We start from the raw sequence: 24,726 nt of genomic DNA on the forward strand, positions 1-24,726 counted from the left end.
ATATACAATACTCGCAACAAATGTGTTTCTCTCTGTATCTCTTTTCGCCTATCACGAGTATTGCTCTTCCTCACATGGCAATTATGAAAACACCCACAGCTGAACAAACACTTCCATTCAGCGCCACGTCCATACTATCAATCATACACCAGTAATTTCACAGCTACTTGCTCCACTAATACATTTCTTATGTCTACTGTTAAACAGATGAAGAATCAAACTACACAACAAGTCTCTATGAACATCACTGTCAGGACATTTTACAGACCTACGCATGCCATGCCAATCTGTATGCTTCAACTATGATGGCCCATGTGCTATGAATAAAGAAATTTCTCATAAAATAACAAATAATTTTACAACTATACAACTACTCCGACAAGCTCCTTACTAAAATGCTACATGTTTAGCAATCCCCCCATCATCTCAGAATAATCCCAAGCAGTGCTTTCATCCCATGAGCACTTCTTTGCAAGCAAAACCACAAACTACTTTTTATACTAGCTTCCTTGTCACAGTGAACAGGAAACTAATGCTAGTGCCTCAGTTTACTAAAAAGCTTTTTTCGCTTGCAACATATAAACTACCAACTTGAACCTCTGGGATTTTCAAACACACACACATACAGAAAACTTTATTCCACAGAAATTTAGGAGTAACAGTGGTTACCTCACATTTTCATACATACTCAAATAGCTACTTCCGTGCACTTCACACAATGTTCTCATCGTGTTCCACCAGAGAACACAGTTATCACTATGCATGGATTCTGGTAAAAGAGCATTAAAAAAAACAAACAGCCTGATCAAAGTGATTATCTGCACATCCTCTGCCAATATCATGTCACTCTATACCCGAGGGAAACTAGAATGCAGGGAAAGGAGCTTTGTTGTGAGCACTGTGTTGGTATTTCATCATTTACTGACCAAAGTCTTCTCAAGCCAAGTATGCACCAGCTCTGTGTATGGCTGGGTCAATCAAGAGCCCCTATCAATTTTACTTAAAAGACAAGCAGCATCAACAACTCACAGGAGGCACTGAACATTTTTACCATTATCTGCACCACCTTCCACTGATTTACTGAAGAAGAAACTGCAAAGTCTGCCCAATTTTGTACACAAGTAATCTTGAAAACATTGGAGTCAACAGCAGATACATAGTTTCCAAGACTGTAGCTAGGAACAACCCTTCAATTTCAAGATTTCTCTCTCACTGAGACACACCATACCCAAACTACACCTAGCAGGAAATTGCTACTTACTTCATTTCTAGCTATTTATGTCATATTCAACAACTGTCTCTTTCTCACCTAAATCTTCTACACAACTGAGTACACTGTTATGAACAAACACATTATGGCAACAAGCCAGTGTCACTAATATCCACTCTATTGAAAACCATTTAAATACTTATCCTGCCCAACTAACCACCATCTTCGGCCCAAAGCTCACTCACATCATACCTACAAATCACAAACTTCTGTGGTAAAAATAATTTTGGGTTTCAAAACATAATCTACTAATCACATACCAGTATTTCTTACAAAGCCTATCATTCATCATTCACTTCCAAATATCAGTTTATATGCTGTTGTGCAACTGCAGTGCAAGTAAACACTCTCAAATCATCTAGAACTGAGGTACGGCAAGGGTTCACCAAGTGTTTCCAGGTAGTCCTGTAGCTCTCTCTTTACACAATCGTCTAACACACTGCACGCCATTTCAGGGCAAATGTACTTGTTTCATTATACTACGACACGGCCTATTACAATTTCAAATTTTAAAAAAACAAATATCTGCCTGAACCAACGTCATCCGCTACTCCACGCCCTTCATTCACACAACACAATCTACCTCTTGCTACTTACATTACGTTTTCACTTGTGATGATGGCTCAGCAATAGCCGAGCACTACGAAAAATACCTTGTAGACTCATTTAATGTTCCCCTCCACGGAAATCTTTAGTAAAAGGCGAAAGATTTATTCGTTTTGAAGGGAAACCAGAGTGCCGATCAACGCCCTCACTTCAATACTTATGGCTGCTTCTCTATTACTTCACCACGAGAACGCGGAAAATTCTTTCCGTCTTGTCTACTTCTCTACCGTCAACAGACTTCCACTGTCATGCAAGCACACACCCCAAACTAACTGTCAACGCTGAAACACGTGTCTGCCAAATGTCGTCGCTATTACTCTTTAGTTAACTATTTCCATCATTTCTGTCACCATTCAAGCTGCTTCATTACCTCACCTGCCGACAGATGGCAGCACGCCTAATTCCTGTCGGCGACTCACCGTCCGACATACAACGTCCGACACACAACTGCCCGCACTGCTCTGCATCTAACACTAATCTCTCTCCTCCCTACCACACTCGTTCACTGAAAAAACTGACAACTAGACAGTTCTTTGTACGCAAATCTAGGCCACATCAGACGCAACGTGTATGTAGATGTATGGTGCAAGGGAAATATCCCCCTACTCCCACACATCTAATTAATACTAGTTGACAACAGAAATAAAATTTCTGTCGATAGTATTTGAACCAGTCTTATTCATTTGCCAATTTCATGCATTCCTTCTTGCAGATAACAGTGCCTTGCAAATCACTCAATTCATGTTTGCTAGCCAAACGTGCTCCTCCTAAATGTTTCGTACATCATGCATTAGTGGTGATTATCAAGACTGTGTTGTGTGTCAGCTTTTTATGGTCATCAATTGCACTCTTCTTGTGTTGCTCACTCATTCTTGTAACTCAAAAGTACGTCGTTGTCATCCAAGCCTAGCACTTAGAGCAGGCCAAATCAAATGGCTCGTCCCCGTGACACTCGAGAAACTTCCACAAAGCTTTCATGACATGTGGCAATCAAAGTCCTTCCACAACCTGCAGCGACATTTCTGCAACGACGCGTGTCCCGATACCAAAGGTATGACTTACGCTTCTAATCTATATAATAAAACCACCACTCGGAAAGCGCTATTCCCTTCCCACATCCCTCAGAATGTGGTGAACGATCATCGATTACAACCAAGATGCGATGAATCTCGATCGCAAGCCTCACGCTCAGGGAAAGTGCTACCACTCATCATCGTGGTTACGTCTACTCCAGCTTTGAACTAGAGAGAGTTGAAGACATACTACAGAAATGATCCTGTGAAGTATGATCTTGCTTGCAAGCTATCACCGCTCGCTACTTATGCCACGAGACCGTCAACACGCCCTACGAGAATACGACACACTCTTCACATTTCGCGATTTACAAGCTCGGACATTCTGCAAAGAACCAACTTCTACTCTTACTTGGCCGCCATGATCTCACTCAGCTATTTTGTGCGCTACCAGTGCTTCTTGCGTTCCGAAATGAGAGACCATTGCCTCAGGCGAGACTGTATGTAAACACCGCTTGCACCTCCGGCCGCTAGATGGCGGCCTGGGGCACATACAGTAGCATTCTATGGCGCAAGCAGACATGCCAAATAGCCACTGAAAGAGAAACACACAAGAGGGCATTCATAGGACTCTTGTGCTTTCTTTAAAACCGCCTCTCTCTTCGAAAATTTTCGCACAGCACTAGCTCATTCACCTCACTCTTAACAGTGCGAACTCTTGTCGATATTTGGCCTCTTTCATGCATACTTCCTCTTTCGTTTCACTTTGCGTCTTACTTGATACCCGCCCTTGGAGCTGCTGATATACAATACTCGCAACAAATGTGTTTCTCTCTGTATCTCTTTTCGCCTATCACGAGTATTGCTCTTCCTCACATGGCAATTATGAAAACACCCACAGCTGAACAAACACTTCCATTCAGCGCCACGTCCATACTATCAATCATACACCAGTAATTTCACAGCTACTTGCTCCACTAATACATTTCTTATGTCTACTGTTAAACAGATGAAGAATCAAACTACACAACAAGTCTCTATGAACATCACTGTCAGGACATTTTACAGACCTACGCATGCCATGCCAATCTGTATGCTTCAACTATGATGGCCCATGTGCTATGAATAAAGAAATTTCTCATAAAATAACAAATAATTTTACAACTATACAACTACTCCGACAAGCTCCTTACTAAAATGCTACATGTTTAGCAATCCCCCCATCATCTCAGAATAATCCCAAGCAGTGCTTTCATCCCATGAGCACTTCTTTGCAAGCAAAACCACAAACTACTTTTTATACTAGCTTCCTTGTCACAGTGAACAGGAAACTAATGCTAGTGCCTCAGTTTACTAAAAAGCTTTTTTCGCTTGCAACATATAAACTACCAACTTGAACCTCTGGGATTTTCAAACACACACACACATACAGAAAACTTTATTCCACAGAAATTTAGGAGTAACAGTGGTTACCTCACATTTTCATACATACTCAAATAGCTACTTCCGTGCACTTCACACAATGTTCTCATCGTGTTCCACCAGAGAACACAGTTATCACTATGCATGGATTCTGGTAAAAGAGCATTAAAAAAACAAACAGCCTGATCAAAGTGATTATCTGCACATCCTCTGCCAATATCATGTCACTCTATACCCGAGGGAAACTAGAATGCAGGGAAAGGAGCTTTGTTGTGAGCACTGTGTTGGTATTTCATCATTTACTGACCAAAGTCTTCTCAAGCCAAGTATGCACCAGCTCTGTGTATGGCTGGGTCAATCAAGAGCCCCTATCAATTTTACTTAAAAGACAAGCAGCATCAACAACTCACAGGAGGCACTGAACATTTTTACCATTATCTGCACCACCTTCCACTGATTTACTGAAGAAGAAACTGCAAAGTCTGCCCAATTTTGTACACAAGTAATCTTGAAAACATTGGAGTCAACAGCAGATACATAGTTTCCAAGACTGTAGCTAGGAACAACCCTTCAATTTCAAGATTTCTCTCTCACTGAGACACACCATACCCAAACTACACCTAGCAGGAAATTGCTACTTACTTCATTTCTAGCTATTTATGTCATATTCAACAACTGTCTCTTTCTCACCTAAATCTTCTACACAACTGAGTACACTGTTATGAACAAACACATTATGGCAACAAGCCAGTGTCACTAATATCCACTCTATTGAAAACCATTTAAATACTTATCCTGCCCAACTAACCACCATCTTCGGCCCAAAGCTCACTCACATCATACCTACAAATCACAAACTTCTGTGGTAAAAATAATTTTGGGTTTCAAAACATAATCTACTAATCACATACCAGTATTTCTTACAAAGCCTATCATTCATCATTCACTTCCAAATATCAGTTTATATGCTGTTGTGCAACTGCAGTGCAAGTAAACACTCTCAAATCATCTAGAACTGAGGTACGGCAAGGGTTCACCAAGTGTTTCCAGGTAGTCCTGTAGCTCTCTCTTTACACAATCGTCTAACACACTGCACGCCATTTCAGGGCAAATGTACTTGTTTCATTATACTACGACACGGCCTATTACAATTTCAAATTTTAAAAAAACAAATATCTGCCTGAACCAACGTCATCCGCTACTCCACGCCCTTCATTCACACAACACAATCTACCTCTTGCTACTTACATTACGTTTTCACTTGTGATGATGGCTCAGCAATAGCCGAGCACTACGAAAAATACCTTGTAGACTCATTTAATGTTCCCCTCCACGGAAATCTTTAGTAAAAGGCGAAAGATTTATTCGTTTTGAAGGGAAACCAGAGTGCCGATCAACGCCCTCACTTCAATACTTATGGCTGCTTCTCTATTACTTCTCCGCGAGAACGCGGAAAATTCTTTCCGTCTTGTCTACTTCTCTACCGTCAACAGACTTCCACTGTCATGCAAGCACACACCCCAAACTAACTGTCAACGCTGAAACACGTGTCTGCCAAATGTCGTCGCTATTACTCTTTAGTTAACTATTTCCATCATTTCTGTCACCATTCAAGCTGCTTCATTACCTCACCTGCCGACAGATGGCAGCACGCCTAATTCCTGTCGGCGACTCACCGTCCGACATACAACGTCCGACACACAACTGCCCGCACTGCTCTGCATCTAACACTAATCTCTCTCCTCCCTACCACACTCGTTCACTGAAAAAACTGACAACTAGACAGTTCTTTGTACGCAAATCTAGGCCACATCAGACGCAACGTGTATGTAGATGTATGGTGCAAGGGAAATATCCCCCTACTCCCACACATCTAATTAATACTAGTTGACAACAGAAATAAAATTTCTGTCGATAGTATTTGAACCAGTCTTATTCATTTGCCAATTTCATGCATTCCTTCTTGCAGATAACAGTGCCTTGCAAATCACTCAATTCATGTTTGCTAGCCAAACGTGCTCCTCCTAAATGTTTCGTACATCATGCATTAGTGGTGATTATCAAGACTGTGTTGTGTGTCAGCTTTTTATGGTCATCAATTGCACTCTTCTTGTGTTGCTCACTCATTCTTGTAACTCAAAAGTACGTCGTTGTCATCCAAGCCTAGCACTTGGAGCAGGCCAAATCAAATGGCTCGTCCCCGTGACACTCGAGAAACTTCCACAAAGCTTTCATGACATGTGGCAATCAAAGTCCTTCCACAACCTGCAGCGACATTTCTGCAACGACGCGTGTCCCGATACCAAAGGTATGACTTACGCTTCTAATCTATATAATAAAACCACCACTCGGAAAGCGCTATTCCCTTCCCACATCCCTCAGAATGTGGTGAACGATCATCGATTACAACCAAGATGCGATGAATCTCGATCGCAAGCCTCACGCTCAGGGAAAGTGCTACCACTCATCATCGTGGTTACGTCTACTCCAGCTTTGAACTAGAGAGAGTTGAAGACATACTACAGAAATGATCCTGTGAAGTATGATCTTGCTTGCAAGCTATCACCGCTCGCTACTTATGCCACGAGACCGTCAACACGCCCTACGAGAATACGACACACTCTTCACATTTCGCGATTTACAAGCTCGGACATTCTGCAAAGAACCAACTTCTACTCTTACTTGGCCGCCATGATCTCACTCAGCTATTTTGTGCGCTACCAGTGCTTCTTGCGTTCCGAAATGAGAGACCATTGCCTCAGGCGAGACTGTATGTAAACACCGCTTGCACCTCCGGCCGCTAGATGGCGGCCTGGGGCACATACAGTAGCATTCTATGGCGCAAGCAGACATGCCAAATAGCCACTGAAAGAGAAACACACAAGAGGGCATTCATAGGACTCTTGTGCTTTCTTTAAAACCGCCTCTCTCTTCGAAAATTTTCGCACAGCACTAGCTCATTCACCTCACTCTTAACAGTGCGAACTCTTGTCGATATTTGGCCTCTTTCATGCATACTTCCTCTTTCGTTTCACTTTGCGTCTTACTTGATACCCGCCCTTGGAGCTGCTGATATACAATACTCGCAACAAATGTGTTTCTCTCTGTATCTCTTTTCGCCTATCACGAGTATTGCTCTTCCTCACATGGCAATTATGAAAACACCCACAGCTGAACAAACACTTCCATTCAGCGCCACGTCCATACTATCAATCATACACCAGTAATTTCACAGCTACTTGCTCCACTAATACATTTCTTATGTCTACTGTTAAACAGATGAAGAATCAAACTACACAACAAGTCTCTATGAACATCACTGTCAGGACATTTTACAGACCTACGCATGCCATGCCAATCTGTATGCTTCAACTATGATGGCCCATGTGCTATGAATAAAGAAATTTCTCATAAAATAACAAATAATTTTACAACTATACAACTACTCCGACAAGCTCCTTACTAAAATGCTACATGTTTAGCAATCCCCCCATCATCTCAGAATAATCCCAAGCAGTGCTTTCATCCCATGAGCACTTCTTTGCAAGCAAAACCACAAACTACTTTTTATACTAGCTTCCTTGTCACAGTGAACAGGAAACTAATGCTAGTGCCTCAGTTTACTAAAAAGCTTTTTTCGCTTGCAACATATAAACTACCAACTTGAACCTCTGGGATTTTCAAACACACACACACATACAGAAAACTTTATTCCACAGAAATTTAGGAGTAACAGTGGTTACCTCACATTTTCATACATACTCAAATAGCTACTTCCGTGCACTTCACACAATGTTCTCATCGTGTTCCACCAGAGAACACAGTTATCACTATGCATGGATTCTGGTAAAAGAGCATTAAAAAAACAAACAGCCTGATCAAAGTGATTATCTGCACATCCTCTGCCAATATCATGTCACTCTATACCCGAGGGAAACTAGAATGCAGGGAAAGGAGCTTTGTTGTGAGCACTGTGTTGGTATTTCATCATTTACTGACCAAAGTCTTCTCAAGCCAAGTATGCACCAGCTCTGTGTATGGCTGGGTCAATCAAGAGCCCCTATCAATTTTACTTAAAAGACAAGCAGCATCAACAACTCACAGGAGGCACTGAACATTTTTACCATTATCTGCACCACCTTCCACTGATTTACTGAAGAAGAAACTGCAAAGTCTGCCCAATTTTGTACACAAGTAATCTTGAAAACATTGGAGTCAACAGCAGATACATAGTTTCCAAGACTGTAGCTAGGAACAACCCTTCAATTTCAAGATTTCTCTCTCACTGAGACACACCATACCCAAACTACACCTAGCAGGAAATTGCTACTTACTTCATTTCTAGCTATTTATGTCATATTCAACAACTGTCTCTTTCTCACCTAAATCTTCTACACAACTGAGTACACTGTTATGAACAAACACATTATGGCAACAAGCCAGTGTCACTAATATCCACTCTATTGAAAACCATTTAAATACTTATCCTGCCCAACTAACCACCATCTTCGGCCCAAAGCTCACTCACATCATACCTACAAATCACAAACTTCTGTGGTAAAAATAATTTTGGGTTTCAAAACATAATCTACTAATCACATACCAGTATTTCTTACAAAGCCTATCATTCATCATTCACTTCCAAATATCAGTTTATATGCTGTTGTGCAACTGCAGTGCAAGTAAACACTCTCAAATCATCTAGAACTGAGGTACGGCAAGGGTTCACCAAGTGTTTCCAGGTAGTCCTGTAGCTCTCTCTTTACACAATCGTCTAACACACTGCACGCCATTTCAGGGCAAATGTACTTGTTTCATTATACTACGACACGGCCTATTACAATTTCAAATTTTAAAAAAACAAATATCTGCCTGAACCAACGTCATCCGCTACTCCACGCCCTTCATTCACACAACACAATCTACCTCTTGCTACTTACATTACGTTTTCACTTGTGATGATGGCTCAGCAATAGCCGAGCACTACGAAAAATACCTTGTAGACTCATTTAATGTTCCCCTCCACGGAAATCTTTAGTAAAAGGCGAAAGATTTATTCGTTTTGAAGGGAAACCAGAGTGCCGATCAACGCCCTCACTTCAATACTTATGGCTGCTTCTCTATTACTTCTCCGCGAGAACGCGGAAAATTCTTTCCGTCTTGTCTACTTCTCTACCGTCAACAGACTTCCACTGTCATGCAAGCACACACCCCAAACTAACTGTCAACGCTGAAACACGTGTCTGCCAAATGTCGTCGCTATTACTCTTTAGTTAACTATTTCCATCATTTCTGTCACCATTCAAGCTGCTTCATTACCTCACCTGCCGACAGATGGCAGCACGCCTAATTCCTGTCGGCGACTCACCGTCCGACATACAACGTCCGACACACAACTGCCCGCACTGCTCTGCATCTAACACTAATCTCTCTCCTCCCTACCACACTCGTTCACTGAAAAAACTGACAACTAGACAGTTCTTTGTACGCAAATCTAGGCCACATCAGACGCAACGTGTATGTAGATGTATGGTGCAAGGGAAATATCCCCCTACTCCCACACATCTAATTAATACTAGTTGACAACAGAAATAAAATTTCTGTCGATAGTATTTGAACCAGTCTTATTCATTTGCCAATTTCATGCATTCCTTCTTGCAGATAACAGTGCCTTGCAAATCACTCAATTCATGTTTGCTAGCCAAACGTGCTCCTCCTAAATGTTTCGTACATCATGCATTAGTGGTGATTATCAAGACTGTGTTGTGTGTCAGCTTTTTATGGTCATCAATTGCACTCTTCTTGTGTTGCTCACTCATTCTTGTAACTCAAAAGTACGTCGTTGTCATCCAAACCTAGCACTTGGAGCAGGCCAAATCAAATGGCTCGTCCCCGTGACACTCGAGAAACTTCCACAAAGCTTTCATGACATGTGGCAATCAAAGTCCTTCCACAACCTGCAGCGACATTTCTGCAACGACGCGTGTCCCGATACCAAAGGTATGACTTACGCTTCTAATCTATATAATAAAACCACCACTCGGAAAGCGCTATTCCCTTCCCACATCCCTCAGAATGTGGTGAACGATCATCGATTACAACCAAGATGCGATGAATCTCGATCGCAAGCCTCACGCTCAGGGAAAGTGCTACCACTCATCATCGTGGTTACGTCTACTCCAGCTTTGAACTAGAGAGAGTTGAAGACATACTACAGAAATGATCCTGTGAAGTATGATCTTGCTTGCAAGCTATCACCGCTCGCTACTTATGCCACGAGACCGTCAACACGCCCTACGAGAATACGACACACTCTTCACATTTCGCGATTTACAAGCTCGGACATTCTGCAAAGAACCAACTTCTACTCTTACTTGGCCGCCATGATCTCACTCAGCTATTTTGTGCGCTACCAGTGCTTCTTGCGTTCCGAAATGAGAGACCATTGCCTCAGGCGAGACTGTATGTAAACACCGCTTGCACCTCCGGCCGCTAGATGGCGGCCTGGGGCACATACAGTAGCATTCTATGGCGCAAGCAGACATGCCAAATAGCCACTGAAAGAGAAACACACAAGAGGGCATTCATAGGACTCTTGTGCTTTCTTTAAAACCGCCTCTCTCTTCGAAAATTTTCGCACAGCACTAGCTCATTCACCTCACTCTAACAGTGCGAACTCTTGTCGATATTTGGCCTCTTTCATGCATACTTCCTCTTTCGTTTCACTTTGCGTCTTACTTGATACCCGCCCTTGGAGCTGCTGATATACAATACTCGCAACAAATGTGTTTCTCTCTGTATCTCTTTTCGCCTATCACGAGTATTGCTCTTCCTCACATGGCAATTATGAAAACACCCACAGCTGAACAAACACTTCCATTCAGCGCCACGTCCATACTATCAATCATACACCAGTAATTTCACAGCTACTTGCTCCACTAATACATTTCTTATGTCTACTGTTAAACAGATGAAGAATCAAACTACACAACAAGTCTCTATGAACATCACTGTCAGGACATTTTACAGACCTACGCATGCCATGCCAATCTGTATGCTTCAACTATGATGGCCCATGTGCTATGAATAAAGAAATTTCTCATAAAATAACAAATAATTTTACAACTATACAACTACTCCGACAAGCTCCTTACTAAAATGCTACATGTTTAGCAATCCCCCCCATCATCTCAGAATAATCCCAAGCAGTGCTTTCATCCCATGAGCACTTCTTTGCAAGCAAAACCACAAACTACTTTTTATACTAGCTTCCTTGTCACAGTGAACAGGAAACTAATGCTAGTGCCTCAGTTTACTAAAAAGCTTTTTTCGCTTGCAACATATAAACTACCAACTTGAACCTCTGGGATTTTCAAACACACACACATACAGAAAACTTTATTCCACAGAAATTTAGGAGTAACAGTGGTTACCTCACATTTTCATACATACTCAAATAGCTACTTCCGTGCACTTCACACAATGTTCTCATCGTGTTCCACCAGAGAACACAGTTATCACTATGCATGGATTCTGGTAAAAGAGCATTAAAAAAACAAACAGCCTGATCAAAGTGATTATCTGCACATCCTCTGCCAATATCATGTCACTCTATACCCGAGGGAAACTAGAATGCAGGGAAAGGAGCTTTGTTGTGAGCACTGTGTTGGTATTTCATCATTTACTGACCAAAGTCTTCTCAAGCCAAGTATGCACCAGCTCTGTGTATGGCTGGGTCAATCAAGAGCCCCTATCAATTTTACTTAAAAGACAAGCAGCATCAACAACTCACAGGAGGCACTGAACATTTTTACCATTATCTGCACCACCTTCCACTGATTTACTGAAGAAGAAACTGCAAAGTCTGCCCAATTTTGTACACAAGTAATCTTGAAAACATTGGAGTCAACAGCAGATACATAGTTTCCAAGACTGTAGCTAGGAACAACCCTTCAATTTCAAGATTTCTCTCTCACTGAGACACACCATACCCAAACTACACCTAGCAGGAAATTGCTACTTACTTCATTTCTAGCTATTTATGTCATATTCAACAACTGTCTCTTTCTCACCTAAATCTTCTACACAACTGAGTACACTGTTATGAACAAACACATTATGGCAACAAGCCAGTGTCACTAATATCCACTCTATTGAAAACCATTTAAATACTTATCCTGCCCAACTAACCACCATCTTCGGCCCAAAGCTCACTCACATCATACCTACAAATCACAAACTTCTGTGGTAAAAATAATTTTGGGTTTCAAAACATAATCTACTAATCACATACCAGTATTTCTTACAAAGCCTATCATTCATCATTCACTTCCAAATATCAGTTTATATGCTGTTGTGCAACTGCAGTGCAAGTAAACACTCTCAAATCATCTAGAACTGAGGTACGGCAAGGGTTCACCAAGTGTTTCCAGGTAGTCCTGTAGCTCTCTCTTTACACAATCGTCTAACACACTGCACGCCATTTCAGGGCAAATGTACTTGTTTCATTATACTACGACACGGCCTATTACAATTTCAAATTTTAAAAAAACAAATATCTGCCTGAACCAACGTCATCCGCTACTCCACGCCCTTCATTCACACAACACAATCTACCTCTTGCTACTTACATTACGTTTTCACTTGTGATGATGGCTCAGCAATAGCCGAGCACTACGAAAAATACCTTGTAGACTCATTTAATGTTCCCCTCCACGGAAATCTTTAGTAAAAGGCGAAAGATTTATTCGTTTTGAAGGGAAACCAGAGTGCCGATCAACGCCCTCACTTCAATACTTATGGCTGCTTCTCTATTACTTCTCCGCGAGAACGCGGAAAATTCTTTCCGTCTTGTCTACTTCTCTACCGTCAACAGACTTCCACTGTCATGCAAGCACACACCCCAAACTAACTGTCAACGCTGAAACACGTGTCTACCAAATGTCGTCGCTATTACTCTTTAGTTAACTATTTCCATCATTTCTGTCACCATTCAAGCTGCTTCATTACCTCACCTGCCGACAGATGGCAGCACGCCTAATTCCTGTCGGCGACTCACCGTCCGACATACAACGTCCGACACACAACTGCCCGCACTGCTCTGCATCTAACACTAATCTCTCTCCTCCCTACCACACTCGTTCACTGAAAAAACTGACAACTAGACAGTTCTTTGTACGCAAATCTAGGCCACATCAGACGCAACGTGTATGTAGATGTATGGTGCAAGGGAAATATCCCCCTACTCCCACACATCTAATTAATACTAGTTGACAACAGAAATAAAATTTCTGTCGATAGTAGTTGAACCAGTCTTATTCATTTGCCAATTTCATGCATTCCTTCTTGCAGATAACAGTGCCTTGCAAATCACTCAATTCATGTTTGCTAGCCAAACGTGCTCCTCCTAAATGTTTCGTACATCATGCATTAGTGGTGATTATCAAGACTGTGTTGTGTGTCAGCTTTTTATGGTCATCAATTGCACTCTTCTTGTGTTGCTCACTCATTCTTGTAACTCAAAAGTACGTCGTTGTCATCCAAGCCTAGCACTTGGAGCAGGCCAAATCAAATGGCTCGTCCCCGTGACACTCGAGAAACTTCCACAAAGCTTTCATGACATGTGGCAATCAAAGTCCTTCCACAACCTGCAGCGACATTTCTGCAACGACGCGTGTCCCGATACCAAAGGTATGACTTACGCTTCTAATCTATATAATAAAACCACCACTCGGAAAGCGCTATTCCCTTCCCACATCCCTCAGAATGTGGTGAACGATCATCGATTACAACCAAGATGCGATGAATCTCGATCGCAAGCCTCACGCTCAGGGAAAGTGCTACACTCATCATCGTGGTTACGTCTACTCCAGCTTTGAACTAGAGAGAGTTGAAGACATACTACAGAAATGATCCTGTGAAGTATGATCTTGCTTGCAAGCTATCACCGCTCGCTACTTATGCCACGAGACCGTCAACACGCCCTACGAGAATACGACACACTCTTCACATTTCGCGATTTACAAGCTCGGACATTCTGCAAAGAACCAACTTCTACTCTTACTTGGCCGCCATGATCTCACTCAGCTATTTTGTGCGCTACCAGTGCTTCTTGCGTTCCGAAATGAGAGACCATTGCCTCAGGCGAGACTGTATGTAAACACCGCTTGCACCTCCGGCCGCTAGATGGCGGCCTGGGGCACATACAGTAGCATTCTATGGCGCAAGCAGACATGCCAAATAGCCACTGAAAGAGAAACACACAAGAGGGCATTCATAGGACTCTTGTGCTTTCTTTAAAACCGCCTCTCTCTTCGAAAATTTTCGCACAGCACTAGCTCATTCACCTCACTCTAACAGTGCGAACTCTTGTCGATATTTGGCCTCTTTCATGCATACTTCCTCTTTCGTTTCACTTTGCGTCTTACTTGATACCCGCCCTTGGAGCTGCTGATATACAATACTCGCAACAAATGTGTTTCTCTCTGTATCTCTTTTCGCCTATCACGAGTATTGCTCTTCCTCACATGGCAATTATGAAAACACCCACAGCTGAACAAACACTTCCATTCAGCGCCACGTCCATACTATCAATCATACACCAGTAATTTCACAGCTACTTGCTCCACTAATACATTTCTTATGTCTACTGTTAAACAGATGAAGAATCAAAGTACACAACAAGTCTCTATGAACATCACTGTCAGGACATTTTACAGACCTACGCATGCCATGCCAATCTGTATGCTTCAACTATGATGGCCCATGTGCTATGAATAAAGAAATTTCTCATAAAATAACAAATAATTTTACAACTATACAACTACTCCGACAAGCTCCTTACTAAAATGCTACATGTTTAGCAATCCCCCCATCATCTCAGAATAATCCCAAGCAGTGCTTTCATCCCATGAGCACTTCTTTGCAAGCAAAACCACAAACTACTTTTTATACTAGCTTCCTTGTCACAGTGAACAGGAAACTAATGCTAGTGCCTCAGTTTACTAAAAAGCTTTTTTCGCTTGCAACATATAAACTACCAACTTGAACCTCTGGGATTTTCAAACACACACACATACAGAAAACTTTATTCCACAGAAATTTAGGAGTAACAGTGGTTACCTCACATTTTCATACATACTCAAATAGCTACTTCCGTGCACTTCACACAATGTTCTCATCGTGTTCCACCAGAGAACACAGTTATCACTATGCATGGATTCTGGTAAAAGAGCATTAAAAAAAACAAACAGCCTGATCAAAGTGATTATCTGCACATCCTCTGCCAATATCATGTCACTCTATACCCGAGGGAAACTAGAATGCAGGGAAAGGAGCTTTGTTGTGAGCACTGTGTTGGTATTTCATCATTTACTGACCAAAGTCTTCTCAAGCCAAGTATGCACCAGCTCTGTGTATGGCTGGGTCAATCAAGAGCCCCTATCAATTTTACTTAAAAGACAAGCAGCATCAACAACTCACAGGAGGCACTGAACATTTTTACCATTATCTGCACCACCTTCCACTGATTTACTGAAGAAGAAACTGCAAAGTCTGCCCAATTTTGTACACAAGTAATCTTGAAAACATTGGAGTCAACAGCAGATACATAGTTTCCAAGACTGTAGCTAGGAACAACCCTTCAATTTCAAGATTTCTCTCTCACTGAGACACACCATACCCAAACTACACCTAGCAGGAAATTGCTACTTACTTCATTTCTAGCTATTTATGTCATATTCAACAACTGTCTCTTTCTCACCTAAATCTTCTACACAACTGAGTACACTGTTATGAACAAACACATTATGGCAACAAGCCAGTGTCACTAATATCCACTCTATTGAAAACCATTTAAATACTTATCCTGCCCAACTAACCACCATCTTCGGCCCAAAGCTCACTCACATCATACCTACAAATCACAAACTTCTGTGGTAAAAATAATTTTGGGTTTCAAAACATAATCTACTAATCACATACCAGTATTTCTTACAAAGCCTATCATTCATCATTCACTTCCAAATATCAGTTTATATGCTGTTGTGCAACTGCAGTGCAAGTAAACACTCTCAAATCATCTAGAACTGAGGTACGGCAAGGGTTCACCAAGTGTTTCCAGGTAGTCCTGTAGCTCTCTCTTTACACAATCGTCTAACACACTGCACGCCATTTCAGGGCAAATGTACTTGTTTCATTATACTACGACACGGCCTATTACAATTTCAAATTTTAAAAAAACAAATATCTGCCTGAACCAACGTCATCCGCTACTCCACGCCCTTCATTCACACAACACAATCTACCTCTTGCTACTTACATTACGTTTTCACTTGTGATGATGGCTCAGCAATAGCCGAGCACTACGAAAAATACCTTATAGACTCATTTAATGTTCCCCTCCACGGAAATCTTTAGTAAAAGGCGAAAGATTTATTCGTTTTGAAGGGAAACCAGAGTGCCGATCAACGCCCTCACTTCAATACTTATGGCTGCTTCTCTATTACTTCTCCGCGAGAACGCGGAAAATTCTTTCCGTCTTGTCTACTTCTCTACCGTCAACAGACTTCCACTGTCATGCAAGCACACACCCCAAACTAACTGTCAACGCTGAAACACGTGTCTGCCAAATGTCGTCGCTATTACTCTTTAGTTAACTATTTCCATCATTTCTGTCACCATTCAAGCTGCTTCATTACCTCACCTGCCGACAGATGGCAGCACGCCTAATTCCTGTCGGCGACTCACCGTCCGACATACAACGTCCGACACACAACTGCCCGCACTGCTCTGCATCTAACACTAATCTCTCTCCTCCCTACCACACTCGTTCACTGAAAAAACTGACAACTAGACAGTTCTTTGTACGCAAATCTAGGCCACATCAGACGCAACGTGTATGTAGATGTATGGTGCAAGGGAAATATCCCCCTACTCCCACACATCTAATTAATACTAGTTGACAACAGAAATAAAATTTCTGTCGATAGTATTTGAACCAGTCTTATTCATTTGCCAATTTCATGCATTCCTTCTTGCAGATAACAGTGCCTTGCAAATCACTCAATTCATGTTTGCTAGCCAAACGTGCTCCTCCTAAATGTTTCGTACATCATGCATTAGTGGTGATTGTCAAGACTGTGTTGTGTGTCAGCTTTTTATGGTCATCAATTGCACTCTTCTTGTGTTGCTCACTCATTCTTGTAACTCAAAAGTACGTCGTTGTCATCCAAGCCTAGCACTTGGAGCAGGCCAAATCAAATGGCTCGTCCCCGTGACACTCGAGAAACTTCCACAAAGCTTTCATGACATGTGGCAATCAAAGTCCTTCCACAACCTGCAGCGACATTTCTGCAACGACGCGTGTCCCGATACCAAAGGTATGACTTACGCTTCTAATCTATATAATAAAACCACCACTCGGAAAGCGCTATTCCCTTCCCACATCCCTCAGAATGTGGTGAACGATCATCGATTACAACCAAGATGCGATGAATCTCGATCGCAAGCCTCACGCTCAGGGAAAGTGCTACCACTCATCATCGTGGTTACGTCTACTCCAGCTTTGAACTAGAGAGAGTTGAAGACATACTACAGAAATGATCCTGTGAAGTATGATCTTGCTTGCAAGCTATCACCGCTCGCTACTTATGCCACGAGACCGTCAACACGCCCTACGAGAATACGACACACTCTTCACATTTCGCGATTTACAAGCTCGGACATTCTGCAAAGAACCAACTTCTACTCTTACTTGGCCGCCATGATCTCACTCAGCTATTTTGTGCGCTACCAGTGCTTCTTGCGTTCCGAAATGAGAGACCATTGCCTCAGGCGAGACTGTATGTAAACACCGCTTGCACCTCCGGCCGCTAGATGGCGGCCTGGGGCACATACAGTAGCATTCTATGGCGCAAGCAGACATGCCAAATAGCCACTGAAAGAGAAACACACAAGAGGGCATTCATAGGACTCTTGTGCTTTCTTTAAAACCGCCTCTCTCTTCGAAAATTTTCGCACAGCACTAGCTCATTCACCTCACTCTAACAGTGCGAACTCTTGTCGATATTTGGCCTCTTTCATGCATACTTCCTCTTTCGTTTCACTTTGCGTCTTACTTGATACCCGCCCTTGGAGCTGCTGATATACAATACTCGCAACAAATGTGTTTCTCTCTGTATCTCTTTTCGCCTATCACGAGTATTGCTCTTCCTCACATGGCAATTATGAAAACACCCACAGCTGAACAAACACTTCCATTCAGCGCCACGTCCATACTATCAATCATACACCAGTAATTTCACAGCTACTTGCTCCACTAATACATTTCTTATGTCTACTGTTAAACAGATGAAGAATCAAAGTACACAACAAGTCTCTATGAACATCACTGTCAGGACATTTTACAGACCTACGCATGCCATGCCAATCTGTATGCTTCAACTATGATGGCCCATGTGCTATGAATAAAGAAATTTCTCATAAAATAACAAATAATTTTACAACTATACAACTACTCCGACAAGCTCCTTACTAAAATGCTACATGTTTAGCAATCCCCCCATCATCTCAGAATAATCCCAAGCAGTGCTTTCATCCCATGAGCACTTCTTTGCAAGCAAAACCACAAACTACTTTTTATACTAGCTTCCTTGTCACAGTGAACAGGAAACTAATGCTAGTGCCTCAGTTTACTAAAAAGCTTTTTTCGCTTGCAACATATAAACTACCAACTTGAACCTCTGGGATTTTCAAACACACACACATACAGAAAACTTTATTCCACAGAAATTTAGGAGTAACAGTGGTTACCTCACATTTTCATACATACTCAAATAGCTACTTCCGTGCACTTCACACAATGTTCTCATCGTGTTCCACCAGAGAACACAGTTATCACTATGCATGGATTCTGGTAAAAGAGCATTAAAAAAACAAACAGCCTGATCAAAGTGATTATCTGCACATCCTCTGCCAATATCATGTCACTCTATACCCGAGGGAAACTAGAATGCAGGGAAAGGAGCTTTGTTGTGAGCACTGTGTTGGTATTTCATCATTTACTGACCAAAGTCTTCTCAAGCCAAGTATGCACCAGCTCTGTGTATGGCTGGGTCAATCAAGAGCCCCTATCAATTTTACTTAAAAGACAAGCAGCATCAACAACTCACAGGAGGCACTGAACATTTTTACCATTATCTGCACCACCTTCCACTGATTTACTGAAGAAGAAACTGCAAAGTCTGCCCAATTTTGTACACAAGTAATCTTGAAAACATTGGAGTCAACAGCAGATACATAGTTTCCAAGACTGTAGCTAGGAACAACCCTTCAATTTCAAGATTTCTCTCTCACTGAGACACACCATACCCAAACTACACCTAGCAGGAAATTGCTACTTACTTCATTTCTAGCTATTTATGTCATATTCAACAACTGTCTCTTTCTCACCTAAATCTTCTACACAACTGAGTACACTGTTATGAACAAACACATTATGGCAACAAGCCAGTGTCACTAATATCCACTCTATTGAAAACCATTTAAATACTTATCCTGCCCAACTAACCACCATCTTCGGCCCAAAGCTCACTCACATCATACCTACAAATCACAAACTTCTGTGGTAAAAATAATTTTGGGTTTCAAAACATAATCTACTAATCACATACCAGTATTTCTTACAAAGCCTATCATTCATCATTCACTTCCAAATATCAGTTTATATGCTGTTGTGCAACTGCAGTGCAAGTAAACACTCTCAAATCATCTAGAACTGAGGTACGGCAAGGGTTCACCAAGTGTTTCCAGGTAGTCCTGTAGCTCTCTCTTTACACAATCGTCTAACACACTGCACGCCATTTCAGGGCAAATGTACTTGTTTCATTATACTACGACACGGCCTATTACAATTTCAAATTTTAAAAAAACAAATATCTGCCTGAACCAACGTCATCCGCTACTCCACGCCCTTCATTCACACAACACAATCTACCTCTTGCTACTTACATTACGTTTTCACTTGTGATGATGGCTCAGCAATAGCCGAGCACTACGAAAAATACCTTATAGACTCATTTAATGTTCCCCTCCACGGAAATCTTTAGTAAAAGGCGAAAGATTTATTCGTTTTGAAGGGAAACCAGAGTGCCGATCAACGCCCTCACTTCAATACTTATGGCTGCTTCTCTATTACTTCTCCGCGAGAACGCGGAAAATTCTTTCCGTCTTGTCTACTTCTCTACCGTCAACAGACTTCCACTGTCATGCAAGCACACACCCCAAACTAACTGTCAACGCTGAAACACGTGTCTGCCAAATGTCGTCGCTATTACTCTTTAGTTAACTATTTCCATCATTTCTGTCACCATTCAAGCTGCTTCATTACCTCACCTGCCGACAGATGGCAGCACGCCTAATTCCTGTCGGCGACTCACCGTCCGACATACAACGTCCGACACACAACTGCCCGCACTGCTCTGCATCTAACACTAATCTCTCTCCTCCCTACCACACTCGTTCACTGAAAAAACTGACAACTAGACAGTTCTTTGTACGCAAATCTAGGCCACATCAGACGCAACGTGTATGTAGATGTATGGTGCAAGGGAAATATCCCCCTACTCCCACACATCTAATTAATACTAGTTGACAACAGAAATAAAATTTCTGTCGATAGTATTTGAACCAGTCTTATTCATTTGCCAATTTCATGCATTCCTTCTTGCAGATAACAGTGCCTTGCAAATCACTCAATTCATGTTTGCTAGCCAAACGTGCTCCTCCTAAATGTTTCGTACATCATGCATTAGTGGTGATTATCAAGACTGTGTTGTGTGTCAGCTTTTTATGGTCATCAATTGCACTCTTCTTGTGTTGCTCACTCATTCTTGTAACTCAAAAGTACGTCGTTGTCATCCAAGCCTAGCACTTGGAGCAGGCCAAATCAAATGGCTCGTCCCCGTGACACTCGAGAAACTTCCACAAAGCTTTCATGACATGTGGCAATCAAAGTCCTTCCACAACCTGCAGCGACATTTCTGCAACGACGCGTGTCCCGATACCAAAGGTATGACTTACGCTTCTAATCTATATAATAAAACCACCACTCGGAAAGCGCTATTCCCTTCCCACATCCCTCAGAATGTGGTGAACGATCATCGATTACAACCAAGATGCGATGAATCTCGATCGCAAGCCTCACGCTCAGGGAAAGTGCTACCACTCATCATCGTGGTTACGTCTACTCCAGCTTTGAACTAGAGAGAGTTGAAGACATACTACAGAAATGATCCTGTGAAGTATGATCTTGCTTGCAAGCTATCACCGCTCGCTACTTATGCCACGAGACCGTCAACACGCCCTACGAGAATACGACACACTCTTCACATTTCGCGATTTACAAGCTCGGACATTCTGCAAAGAACCAACTTCTACTCTTACTTGGCCGCCATGATCTCACTCAGCTATTTTGTGCGCTACCAGTGCTTCTTGCGTTCCGAAATGAGAGACCATTGCCTCAGGCGAGACTGTATGTAAACACCGCTTGCACCTCCGGCCGCTAGATGGCGGCCTGGGGCACATACAGTAGCATTCTATGGCGCAAGCAGACATGCCAAATAGCCACTGAAAGAGAAACACACAAGAGGGCATTCATAGGACTCTTGTGCTTTCTTTAAAACCGCCTCTCTCTTCGAAAATTTTCGCACAGCACTAGCTCATTCACCTCACTCTAACAGTGCGAACTCTTGTCGATATTTGGCCTCTTTCATGCATACTTCCTCTTTCGTTTCACTTTGCGTCTTACTTGATACCCGCCCTTGGAGCTGCTGATATACAATACTCGCAACAAATGTGTTTCTCTCTGTATCTCTTTTCGCCTATCACGAGTATTGCTCTTCCTCACATGGCAATTATGAAAACGCCCACAGCTGAACAAACACTTCCATTCAGCGCCACGTCCATACTATCAATCATACACCAGTAATTTCACAGCTACTTGCTCCACTAATACATTTCTTATGTCTACTGTTAAACAGATGAAGAATCAAAGTACACAACAAGTCTCTATGAACATCACTGTCAGGACATTTTACAGACCTACGCATGCCATGCCAATCTGTATGCTTCAACTATGATGGCCCATGTGCTATGAATAAAGAAATTTCTCATAAAATAACAAATAATTTTACAACTATACAACTACTCCGACAAGCTCCTTACTAAAATGCTACATGTTTAGCAATCCCCCCATCATCTCAGAATAATCCCAAGCAGTGCTTTCATCCCATGAGCACTTCTTTGCAAGCAAAACCACAAACTACTTTTTATACTAGCTTCCTTGTCACAGTGAACAGGAAACTAATGCTAGTGCCTCAGTTTACTAAAAAGCTTTTTTCGCTTGCAACATATAAACTACCAACTTGAACCTCTGGGATTTTCAAACACACACACATACAGAAAACTTTATTCCACAGAAATTTAGGAGTAACAGTGGTTACCTCACATTTTCATACATACTCAAATAGCTACTTCCGTGCACTTCACACAATGTTCTCATCGTGTTCCACCAGAGAACACAGTTATCACTATGCATGGATTCTGGTAAAAGAGCATTAAAAAAAACAAACAGCCTGATCAAAGTGATTATCTGCACATCCTCTGCCAATATCATGTCACTCTATACCCGAGGGAAACTAGAATGCAGGGAAAGGAGCTTTGTTGTGAGCACTGTGTTGGTATTTCATCATTTACTGACCAAAGTCTTCTCAAGCCAAGTATGCACCAGCTCTGTGTATGGCTGGGTCAATCAAGAGCCCCTATCAATTTTACTTAAAAGACAAGCAGCATCAACAACTCACAGGAGGCACTGAACATTTTTACCATTATCTGCACCACCTTCCACTGATTTACTGAAGAAGAAACTGCAAAGTCTGCCCAATTTTGTACACAAGTAATCTTGAAAACATTGGAGTCAACAGCAGATACATAGTTTCCAAGACTGTAGCTAGGAACAACCCTTCAATTTCAAGATTTCTCTCTCACTGAGACACACCATACCCAAACTACACCTAGCAGGAAATTGCTACTTACTTCATTTCTAGCTATTTATGTCATATTCAACAACTGTCTCTTTCTCACCTAAATCTTCTACACAACTGAGTACACTGTTATGAACAAACACATTATGGCAACAAGCCAGTGTCACTAATATCCACTCTATTGAAAACCATTTAAATACTTATCCTGCCCAACTAACCACCATCTTCGGCCCAAAGCTCACTCACATCATACCTACAAATCACAAACTTCTGTGGTAAAAATAATTTTGGGTTTCAAAACATAATCTACTAATCACATACCAGTATTTCTTACAAAGCCTATCATTCATCATTCACTTCCAAATATCAGTTTATATGCTGTTGTGCAACTGCAGTGCAAGTAAACACTCTCAAATCATCTAGAACTGAGGTACGGCAAGGGTTCACCAAGTGTTTCCAGGTAGTCCTGTAGCTCTCTCTTTACACAATCGTCTAACACACTGCACGCCATTTCAGGGCAAATGTACTTGTTTCATTATACTACGACACGGCCTATTACAATTTCAAATTTTAAAAAAACAAATATCTGCCTGAACCAACGTCATCCGCTACTCCACGCCCTTCATTCACACAACACAATCTACCTCTTGCTACTTACATTACGTTTTCACTTGTGATGATGGCTCAGCAATAGCCGAGCACTACGAAAAATACCTTATAGACTCATTTAATGTTCCCCTCCACGGAAATCTTTAGTAAAAGGCGAAAGATTTATTCGTTTTGAAGGGAAACCAGAGTGCCGATCAACGCCCTCACTTCAATACTTATGGCTGCTTCTCTATTACTTCTCCGCGAGAACGCGGAAAATTCTTTCCGTCTTGTCTACTTCTCTACCGTCAACAGACTTCCACTGTCATGCAAGCACACACCCCAAACTAACTGTCAACGCTGAAACACGTGTCTGCCAAATGTCGTCGCTATTACTCTTTAGTTAACTATTTCCATCATTTCTGTCACCATTCAAGCTGCTTCATTACCTCACCTGCCGACAGATGGCAGCACGCCTAATTCCTGTCGGCGACTCACCGTCCGACATACAACGTCCGACACACAACAGCCCGCACTGCTCTGCATCTAACACTAATCTCTCTCCTCCCTACCACACTCGTTCACTGAAAAAACTGACAACTAGACAGTTCTTTGTACGCAAATCTAGGCCACATCAGACGCAACGTGTATGTAGATGTATGGTGCAAGGGAAATATCCCCCTACTCCCACACATCTAATTAATACTAGTTGACAACAGAAATAAAATTTCTGTCGATAGTATTTGAACCAGTCTTATTCATTTGCCAATTTCATGCATTCCTTCTT

The 24,726-nt window shown here is 41.9% G+C and overlaps 13 non-coding genes across 13 annotated transcripts; all 13 read right to left on the bottom strand.

The window, feature by feature from the left end:
- Positions 1–1,890: 1,890 nt before the first annotated feature.
- LOC124729924 lies at positions 1,891–2,009 on the bottom strand. Its single transcript, XR_007007814.1, has one exon. It is a non-coding gene; the product is annotated as a U5 spliceosomal RNA (small nuclear RNA).
- A 953-nt stretch (positions 2,010–2,962) lies between these two features.
- LOC124729928 lies at positions 2,963–3,169 on the bottom strand. The gene has a single exon (XR_007007818.1). It is a non-coding gene; the product is annotated as a small nucleolar RNA U3 (small nucleolar RNA).
- A 2,413-nt stretch (positions 3,170–5,582) lies between these two features.
- On the bottom strand, positions 5,583–5,701 carry LOC124729925. Its single transcript, XR_007007815.1, has one exon. It is a non-coding gene; the product is annotated as a U5 spliceosomal RNA (small nuclear RNA).
- A 953-nt stretch (positions 5,702–6,654) lies between these two features.
- LOC124729881 lies at positions 6,655–6,861 on the bottom strand. The gene has a single exon (XR_007007775.1). It is a non-coding gene; the product is annotated as a small nucleolar RNA U3 (small nucleolar RNA).
- Positions 6,862–9,274: 2,413 nt separating this feature from the next.
- Positions 9,275–9,393, bottom strand: LOC124729926. The gene has a single exon (XR_007007816.1). It is a non-coding gene; the product is annotated as a U5 spliceosomal RNA (small nuclear RNA).
- A 953-nt stretch (positions 9,394–10,346) lies between these two features.
- On the bottom strand, positions 10,347–10,553 carry LOC124729882. Its single transcript, XR_007007776.1, has one exon. It is a non-coding gene; the product is annotated as a small nucleolar RNA U3 (small nucleolar RNA).
- Positions 10,554–12,964: 2,411 nt separating this feature from the next.
- LOC124729927 lies at positions 12,965–13,083 on the bottom strand. The gene has a single exon (XR_007007817.1). It is a non-coding gene; the product is annotated as a U5 spliceosomal RNA (small nuclear RNA).
- Positions 13,084–14,036: 953 nt separating this feature from the next.
- On the bottom strand, positions 14,037–14,242 carry LOC124729897. Its single transcript, XR_007007790.1, has one exon. It is a non-coding gene; the product is annotated as a small nucleolar RNA U3 (small nucleolar RNA).
- Positions 14,243–16,653: 2,411 nt separating this feature from the next.
- On the bottom strand, positions 16,654–16,772 carry LOC124729905. The gene has a single exon (XR_007007797.1). It is a non-coding gene; the product is annotated as a U5 spliceosomal RNA (small nuclear RNA).
- Positions 16,773–17,725: 953 nt separating this feature from the next.
- Positions 17,726–17,932, bottom strand: LOC124729883. The gene has a single exon (XR_007007777.1). It is a non-coding gene; the product is annotated as a small nucleolar RNA U3 (small nucleolar RNA).
- Positions 17,933–20,342: 2,410 nt separating this feature from the next.
- LOC124729906 lies at positions 20,343–20,461 on the bottom strand. The gene has a single exon (XR_007007798.1). It is a non-coding gene; the product is annotated as a U5 spliceosomal RNA (small nuclear RNA).
- Positions 20,462–21,414: 953 nt separating this feature from the next.
- LOC124729884 lies at positions 21,415–21,621 on the bottom strand. The gene has a single exon (XR_007007778.1). It is a non-coding gene; the product is annotated as a small nucleolar RNA U3 (small nucleolar RNA).
- A 2,411-nt stretch (positions 21,622–24,032) lies between these two features.
- Positions 24,033–24,151, bottom strand: LOC124729907. The gene has a single exon (XR_007007799.1). It is a non-coding gene; the product is annotated as a U5 spliceosomal RNA (small nuclear RNA).
- Positions 24,152–24,726: the final 575 nt, after the last annotated feature.

Source organism: Schistocerca piceifrons, unplaced genomic scaffold, assembly GCF_021461385.2.
Source record: "Schistocerca piceifrons isolate TAMUIC-IGC-003096 unplaced genomic scaffold, iqSchPice1.1 HiC_scaffold_1224, whole genome shotgun sequence".
Lineage (NCBI taxonomy): Eukaryota > Metazoa > Arthropoda > Insecta > Orthoptera > Acrididae > Schistocerca > Schistocerca piceifrons.